This window comes from Lygodium microphyllum, chromosome 15, assembly GCF_053477565.2.
Source record: "Lygodium microphyllum isolate KBCC chromosome 15, Lygodium_microphyllum_v1.1.10, whole genome shotgun sequence".
Taxonomy (NCBI): Eukaryota; Viridiplantae; Streptophyta; class Polypodiopsida; order Schizaeales; family Lygodiaceae; genus Lygodium; species Lygodium microphyllum.
Window position 1 is genome coordinate 72318086 of NC_141149.1, and position 10327 is coordinate 72328412.

A 10327-nucleotide genomic window follows, 5' to 3' on the forward strand; every position below is an offset into this window, starting at 1 on the left:
CTAGGCTGTTGAGACACTTTTTCAGCCAACCCATCACTTTCACATGGTAAAGGCAAAGCCACAGGCTTAACCTTCTTTGCAATTGTTTTATACTTTGTATCCACCCTTACTTTAGCCTTGTTTTGCAGCCCATAACATTCATGCTCAGCAAACTCTTGAATGACATCATACATCTCTAAAGTGTCGACATAAATAACCTCCTTTTTTTATCTATTTTTAGCATTAATTGTTGCAAAAATTTTGGCCATTGTATCAACATCAACCAGCCTTGAAAACATCCCTAAAATACCTTCATTTATAGCCATCAAATCGTATGTCTTCAGCTCTTTTTCAGCCCATTCTACATATTTCTTTTCAACCTTGCATATGGCTAAAATATTCTTAAAATTGCCAAGACTACATGATATCCATTCCTACAATCTAAGTACAAACACAGTTTCCCTCTTTCTTGAAGGCATAATTAACTTTCTAGAGGCACTTCCATAGCCTCCACTTACAATAATGCTGTCTAAAAACCCTTAAACTCTCGTGCATTAGGTAGCATGGGATTATCCAATAGCCTATCTCGATTACGGGAATAATTCACATAAACAATGAGAAACTGAACCGCTTGTATTGCCTTTACTTCGAACCCGAGCATATGAAGAACAATTATCCAAGGCTTTTTTTTCCAACCTTGATTCCGAAATATAGGGTTACTTTAAAATCACTAGATAACTACATAAATCATGCACACAAAAATGATATTCATCCCTAACATCTCTAATAGTCACGACAAGTACATTCGGATAGGCTGCATAAAGATCCCTGATAAATTGTTTGTTGCCCGCATGTGGTACGAAGCGGAACACGTGGCAAATCTAGCAAATCAAATCTCAATCATAAACAACTTTATGACACACATAATAGAACTTAGTGGAAAAATCTAACAAATCAAACATCTCAACTATTAAATACAAACAACATTATAATACATAAGAGGATTTGAATAACTCAATAGATTGAGAAAGACAAGAGAAAAACGCACTATTGGGCCTAACATTCCCCATGGCAAAAGCCATGGTTTGTTATCTTTAATTATATATTATAGTTTTATATGGATATTTTCATTCATATCTTACATATAATTACAAAGAAAGTATAAATATCGATTGAAATACAAAGTTTTAAGAGTCAAGAGATATCATGTAACATGCTGTTGCAGTTTTGCTGCATAAAATTATGTGCTTTGTATCTTGACATTTTGACATCACCATCGCATCTGGAGCACACCAAAACCTCCAAAACGACTCTTGAAGCTCTAAATTCCGATTCCGAATGAGAGACAAACGAAAAAACTCAATTTTCATCTTATTTTCTTGTTTTGCACACGATCCTGTTGCTTTTATAAAGAAAGCTAGAAAAACCTTCTAAAACTTAATCACATTAAGAAAATAGCAAGGTATTCTATAAAGAAAGTTTATTTCAATAAAAGCATATCTTAAATCTCATATTTTAAAATAATATATATTAAAAGTAAATAAATTAATAGTACTAATGACAATGATCTAATTATTACTAAAGAAGTTTAAACTTATAACTTACAAATAGAGTAATAATTTTAATAATACAATATCATATAAATACATAATATTATATATTATACTTAAGATAACTAATCATAATTATGAAATTTACGCTTCGACTTACACTAACGCCCAGTGTTACCCAAAGCCGTTGTTACCTACTCTACATATCAATTGAAGCATTCACAATTGTTTATAAATAAAATAAATAAACAATAGTAAATACCTAGCAATCTTCAGTTACAAATAATTAAAATAGGTTGAAACGCTGTCCTAATGTTAATTTAATTCGAGTGCGCACTCTAAACTCGTAAAAGCTTTTGATATGAATTTTGCTGAATCACTCACTGGGTGGAATTATCCACGTGCACATTAATTAATAAAACACTTGAGAAGAACACGCGTCCCCATTAACTTCTCAAAATGCAAAACGTGGGGAGGAGGGGAAGAAAGCTTGCGAGCAGCATGCAAAACGTCGGCGGTATTGTGGAGAGCAGTTGGTAGCACACGCCAACGCAAAGCCGCTGGAACACCCGGTTAATTTGGCAGGGCTGGATAAAAGGGGGATCTAAAACTCCCGGTTACTTTGATAGGCCTCGGTAAAGGGTGATCTGAATTTGAGATGGGGGCTTTTTCTACGCGAGAGAGAAGAAGAGAGAGAGAGAAGAGGGGGTCGAGTTTTGTCGTCATTCCGTCGTAACATATCGCCATTCTTTCTTCTCTCCTCCTCCCGGGGATTTATAACCCCCCCCCCCCCAGGCACCTCCCTCCCCATCGAAGGCAACCATGGCTTCCACTCCCTCCTCACAAGCAGCCTTCTGAACTCCCTCCATCGAGAAACGTATCCCTGATCCGAAAATCCGAAACGCCATAGCTGGAGCTTGCAGAGATCAAAGCTGATTTTTCCTCCCTCTCCTCTCTCGCTCTCCCTTCGTTCATAGTTGTTTTTCTCCTTTCCTTTCGTTTTTCTTGGATTACTGCAATATGTTGGGCCTCTACGCCTTCCGCTCCAGCATCGGCTCCTCCTCCTCCACCTCCATCTCCACCAAGGCCCCCACCCGGCCCGGCGAGCCCCTCCCATAAGAGGATTTGAATAACTCAATAGATTGAGAAAGACAAGAGAAAAATGCACTATTGGGCCTAACATTCCCCATGGCAAAAGCCATGGTTTGCCATCTTTAATTATATATTATAGTTTTATATTGATATTTTCATTCATATCTTACATATAATTACAAAGAAAATATAAATATCGATTGAAATACAGAGTTTTAAGAGTCAAGAGATATCATGTAACATGCTGTTGCAGTTTTGCTGCATAAAATTATGTGCTTTGTATCTTGACATTTTAACATCACTATCGCATCTGGAGCACACCAAAACCTCCAAAACGACTCTTGAAGCTCTAAATTCCGATTCCGAATGAGAGACAAACGAAAAAACTCAATTTTCATCTTATTTTCTTGTTTTGCACACGATCCTGTTGCTTTTATAAAGAAAGCTAGAAAAACCTTCTAAAACTTAATCACATTAAGAAAATAGCAAGGTATTCTATAAAGAAAGTTTATTTCAATAAAAGCATATCTTAAATCTCATATTTTAAAATAATATATATTAAAAGTAAATAAATTAATAGTACTAATGACAATGATCTAATTATTACTAAAGAAGTTTAAACTTATAACTTACAAATAGAGTAATAATTTTAATAATACAATATCATATAAATACATAATATTATATATTATACTTAAGATAACTAATCATAATTATGAAATTTACGCTTCGACTTACACTAACGCCCAGTGTTACCCAAAGCCGTTGTTACCTACTCTACATATCAATTGAAGCATTCACAATTGTTTATAAATAAAATAAATAAACAATAGTAAATACCTAGCAGTCTTCAGTTACAAATAATTAAAATAGGTTGAAACGCTGTCCTAATGTTAATTTAATTCGAGTGCGCACTCTAAACTCGTAAAAGCTTTTGATATGAATTTTGCTGAATCACTCACTGGGTGGAATTATCCACGTGCACATTAATTAATAAAACACTTGAGAAGAACACGCGTCCCCATCAACTTCTCGCACAAGGAATCCACCTTATGTACGAGCCCCGACAAATAAATAAATTTTACAAAATCCACTGTAAAATCTCACGGAATTCACCGTGACTATACCTCATGGCATCATACCCCCATGATGGGATAGCAATTATCCACAATTGTTATCAGTTGCTCAATGTGGAGCTAGTAGTGTAGGGTAAGTACTAAGGGCGCAGGGGGTCATCCGTTGTACGTTTTCAACTGAATGAGTTTTTTTTTTTTAACCAAGTATCTAGTATAGGACAATGAATCAATCGAAGTCTAATTATTAGCAAACAATTGATTCTAATAATATTAAAAACTAGTGTTCGTGCCATAGATGTCTTTCATGGGAGTAAGAGAGTCAAAAGATAAGACAGAAATATTATGAATGCTAGGTCTCATACTCAAAGCATCGACAATAACAAATAAAATTGTTATTCTATTTTAGTAGTAAGTAAAAACTTAACTAAGAATTCTTTTAAAAAATAGTAAAAGACTTACCTATCTTACCTTGATTGGAGATCTCTATCTTTACGAGAAAGCGCGAATTCGCAACAGAATTAGAAAAATGAAGAATTTCTCAAAGTACTTTTTTTTAAAAAATGTTAGTCTCAATGTTTATTAAATCAAAAAATAACAACATTAAAGGCTTACTATAATCGTCAAAAATTAGAGTGAGAATCATATTGAAGGCCTACTTTAAATAGAAAACAACTTATATCTTCTTATGAATCAAGTTAGTCTATAATTAGAGAGTTGGAGCTTATAAGGAATTTTACAAAACATTTACTTATGACTAAGACTAAAAAAATTTTAAAAAAACATATTAAAGATAAGGGTAAAGTTTGATAAAATACTAGTCTCTTGGTAAAAAAAAGTAGTAATATTCAAGTTCTATGCATATTTAGATATGATTATCTTTTAATATATGCATTTAGACAAAACCATGTCTAATATAAGTTTTAGATCTTTGTACAAGCTAAAACTTTTTCTTTTGGGAGTATACTCAAATTCAAAATAGATTAAAAGCTATCCTACTAGAAAATTAGTGTCTGTATAGGTTGAAATTTACAAATTTCAGGAAGTCTGGGTTAACTACAATACCTAGTTTCAAGATAAATAACTTTCCTTGTAGATAGAATCACGTCATGATGATAACTAGAGAGTTCTAGGCAACAAGAAGTTCTACAATTCATGTCCCTATGATGGATTACTAAATCTGAAGGTAAGGTCATAAAAAATAGGGCTCAAAGTTGGCTACTACACAATTTTTTGCATGCTGCTATGAATTTGCATTCATGGTCACTTTAGGACTCAAATAACTCGCTAAATATTCAGAATTTGTAAAATATGTGTCTAACAATAGTTGTAGATCTTTTTTAGGGCTAAAAGTTTTGTTTTTACACCATCCTCAAAATATGAACTAGTAAAAAGTTACATTATCTAAAAAATAGTTATTCTAGAGAATTTTTATAGTGAAGCTTATGCAATAGCTAGACTACTTTCAAGTGCCTCTTCTGTATAGCATGTTACATAAATAAAGCTTAAACTTGTAACTTTTATAAAATAAAACAAAGCTATGATTTACTATGAAATAAACTTCAAAAGCTTTTTGGCTATAACATCCTGTTTGCATAGCCAAGTCCATACTATAATCCAAATTCAAAGAAAAACAAATTGAATCAAATCGAGTCAATCAACTGTGGATATAAGGCTATCCAAAATACGAGAAATGGAGTTGCAATATTCATCTGTAATGATTTGTCTTGTAGATTGCGATTGTTTCACGATATTCGTCTTTATACACTAATATCATACAATTGAAAACTCAGAGCATAGCCAAGCTCCGATACCAATGGTACGAAGCGAAATACGTGGCAAATCTAGCAAATCAAATCTCAATCATAAACAAATTTACGACACACATAATAGAACTTAGTGAAAAAATCTAACAAATCAAACATCTCAACTATTAAATACAAACAACGTTATAATACATAAGAGGATTTGAATAACTCAATGAAATACAAGAGAAAAACGCACGATTGGGTCCAACCTTCCCCATGGCAAAAGCCATGGTTTGCCATCTTTAATTATATATTATAGTTTTACATGGATATTTTTATTCAAATCTTACATATAATTACAAAGAAAGTACAAATATCAATTGAAATACAAAGTTTTAAGAGTCAAGAGATATCCTATAACATGCTGCAAAAATTTATGTGCTTTGAATCTTGAGGTTTTGACATCATCATCGCGACCAAAGCGTGCAAGACTCCCAAAATGACTCTTGATGCTTTGAATTTTGATTCCAGATGAGAGACAAGCAAAAAAACTCAGTTTTCACCCTATTCTCTTGTTTTGCGCGCCATCATGTTGCTTTTATAAAGAAAGCTAGAAAAGCCTTCTAAAACTTAACCACATTAAAAAAATAGCAAGGCATTCCATAAAGAAAGCTTATTTCAATAAAAGTATATATTAAATCTCATATTCTAAAATAATCTATATTAAAAATTAATTAATTAATGGTACTAAGGACAATGATCGAATTATTACTAAAGAAGTTTAAACTTATAACTTACAAATAGAGTAATAATTTTAATAATACAATATCATATAAATACATAATATTATATATTATACTTAAGATAACTAATCATAATTATGAAATTTACGCTTCGACTTACGCTAACGCCTAGTGCTATCCAAAGCCACCGCTACCTGTTCTACACATCAACTATAGCATTCACACTTGTTTATAAATAAAATAAACAAACAATAGTGAATACCTAGCTGTCTTTAACTACAAATAACTAAAATTGGTTGAAACACTGTCCTTTCCTTAATTTAATTCGAGTGCGCTCTCTAAACTCATAAAAGCTTAATTAAGTAATATGAATTTTGTAAAATCACCCACTATAGAATCACCCAAGTACACATTAATCAATAAAACGCTCGAGAAGAATAGGCGTCCCCGTCAACTTCTCGCATAAGGAATCCACCTTATGTACGAGCCCCGGCAAATAAATAAATTTTACAGAATCCACCGTGACTACGCCTCTTGGCATCAGCATGCGCCATCCCCTCGAATCTAATCAATCGACCAATCTCCATTCTCATACACGTTTCATGCCATAACATTGATTTCAGAACTGTTGTCATGACACTGCACATCCACCACTGCAAATCTGAGGGCAGAGTTTTACATTAGTCAACGTTATTAGGCATTTATTTTCCATTGTGTGTATCTTTTTTGCTTGCATTTGCATGACGCACAAGCACTTGTAGTTAGGCTAGACACGATTTCTTCAATGCATTCATATATTTTTTTGTGGAGCATTGCTCGATTGATTTCAAAGCATGGATTCTAATTTGCAGACTACATGGTAATTGGGCATGAAGTTCTTTTTCAAAGCATGTTCTTGATAGGGCACAAAGCATGGAAAATGGGTTCACATGAAGGTTTCTGTTTTGAAGACTCGTGGACTTGAGGAAAAGATTGTAATTCAGATGTTGCCAATGCAGATGATATATCTCTTCATAAGCAAAATTGGATCAATATTTTAGCAATCCATGAAAGCTAAGAGCCACTCATATTATGGACATTTAAGTGGAGTATTGCTACATCTGGCACTTGCATTCTTTATGAAGATGGTGGAAACTTGCCATGAAGATTAAATCATACATTAAATATTGACAAAGCTCATCGAGATTACACATATCTTGGATAACGGCCTCTTTTGAACATCCCATCTACAAAAGTGCCTTGCGCAATATGGATCGGAAATGGATTGAAGCATTCTTCACATGACTATGTGATGTTTACATGAGAACAAGCTTTGATTGCTTGCCATGTGTCATTTCAAGTACACATATTGTTAAATACTATACTGATCTTAACTTCACAAAAAATGAACAACAACATTCAGTGGTTGTCAAGACATCCTACCCTATTAAGACAGAGAAGTTTTGACTTAATCTATGAGTCATGATCTCTGCATATCTAGGGAGAGTGTAACTATGCTTCAGTGAACTAAAGCCTTGCAGTTAGTCATTCCATTTTACTTGAATTTGTCTTGATCAAAAAGAACTTAAATTTATAACCCTTAAAAAGATTGGGTGTACAGCATTGGTGTGTAAAGATAAAACAAATGAAGTTGAAGTGTTCAAGCAATTCCACGGTATTATTTCATGTATTTGATATTAATTAAAGGGTTTTTAAAGCAAGCAGCATTAGGAAACGAAAATATATAAAAGATGGTGATGGAAAAAGCTTAAAGATTTTTTAAGCTTGCATAATTGGTGTAATCCTTGATATCAAAATATCGAAGTCTTTTCCTAAGGAAAAATCTACAGTCCGAAATTTCAAGGAGCTGCAGAAGAGAAAGAGTGAATATATAAATGCAGGCCGGAGACGAAGAAGGAAGGAACGGCAAAGACTAGAATGACGATGAAGTCGACGGCTAATAGAAGGAGGGACAACGGGAAGAAGAAGGGTGTGATCTCTGAAAGCTGATGACGAGAAGAAATGCCAACCTACAGTGAACGAGGAGCATTGTATTCGTGATCTCTACCCCCTGGAGAACATCAGCTTTGCTTGCGGAAGGGTGGTTGCTCCATGCCATATCTGTACCTTATGAGATCCATTGCAAAACCCTGCCTTTCTACATCAATTCATATTGAACAGAGAGGATTTGTTAAATTTCTCTACCTTCACTTTGCTCTCCCATCATCATCTACAACACTAATAATATTTTCTTCATCTATGTATACATCAATTACTCTTCATTCATGAATATCCATGACAATTTACTCACTCTTGTGACTAAAAGATCTCCTGAGAATAGAAACATTGAACTCGTTCTAAACTATCCTTTGAGTACTCTTCTTATCTTTTGCTCCCATCTCAAAGCGTCCCTGCAGTGAGCGACTTTCATGGACCCCCCCACGCAAATTCCATGCGACACCGTGATCCAAGAGAGCTATCCAAGGTGTCTCTCTTCCTCCCACTTTAACCATTGTCTCTATTGTAGCAGGAGCCCAATGTGTTCGTGAAGAATGATTGCTTGGAATAAAACAAGCATCTTCTTCTTCATGTACATATTGATGGACATCCCCATTATAAATAGCCTTCTCTCAATGCTTACTGCAGCCCATAAGACCAATTTTAGCCCACAAGCTTGCTGTCTTCACTCCCATTTAACCCATTTTCAACATCAGCATTACATGCATCATCATATTCCCTCTAAAGTTGTTTCTCTATGTCTTTGTCAACCTGTATCAATCCTTGCAAAACTTCACCATCAAACTGTCTTTTTCATTTCAGTATATCAATGATTGCATCATGAAATTTGCGCTTCGCGATTCCAAGAACTTCACCAAGTGTGAATTCCACTCTACTGCCAAGTATACAATCTTCCAAGATCTTTTGAAGGTTTGTGGAAGTCTCGAGATTGTAACATGTAACCAAGATGCTTGCCCCTTTTGTTCCCTTCTTATTTCTTCTCTTGAGATGCATCCTCCATAACATGCTCAGGTATGGCTTTTTCAACCTCTTTCTACTACTCCATTTTACTTCGTGTTATGCGTTTAGATGTACCTGAAGAGGAAGAACTAGCAATGTCCTCGTCTCTTCTTCTCTTTTCTTCCACAAGATCTTCTTGATTATGAACCTCGGTCAAATAAGAATAGGCTGAAAATGAATTCATTGGTGCACTCCATCATGTTCTCCCTTGTATACTCTAACTTGCATCTATCAATTCAGACTTTGTTGGTTTTCCCTTTTCCATGCAATCTAATGGTTGCATCCAAATGCAAGATTTTGCTTCAGTCACATCTCCTTTACGAGCTATTTTTGTCATTTCAATTCTCAACCCATATGTGGTTGTATCTATGGTAACAAATAATGTCCTTGTTGCCATCTCTTCCAACCTCTTCTGCACGCCACCATTTCTAAAATTTGTCTCTATTGGAAGACCAATTTCTGTTACATGTATTTTACCATCTTTCCAAAAGACTAACATTTTTGCTTCCGCTTCACGGTAGGCTGTACAATCTCGCTTTTCATGCTGTAAATTATCACACCAAATGCATCTCCTCTTGTATCCTTCTTTATACGGCCTTTGGGCTATTGCCCAACCCTTCTCTTCTACCTTAACATCCAAATTTTCAACCTTTGCATAGATTTGTGTTAAATTCAGTCTCAAATCATGCATGTCTTTGATTAATTTATCCACATCATCACCTTAAGAGCTGACCAACAAGTATAGATGATTATTTTGCCATAGCCATAAGCGTCTTAGCTGCAATTTCAGCCCCCTTTTGAGCACTAACAGGTGTGATGCATGTACCCCATCTTAATTTCATCCACTCTCTCTTTACCAACATAGGTACTGCCTCAGTTATATTAGTCGAATCTGATTTCAGTCCCGTTTCAGAAGCGACATCTTCTAAACAGTCAGTCAGTTTCTCTTGCAAGAAAAGATCTGCAGCCTTTAGAAACAAATCAATTTTTTGACTCTCCAATGATTGCTGCTCATCAGCATCCAACTGCGCATACCAACTTTCAAATTCACGAAGCAAAGCTGTAGCAACCAACCCTTTATTGGGCTTTAGGATCCAATCTATAAATGTCCTTTTAGTTACCAATCCTACATCTTCCAAGAAAAA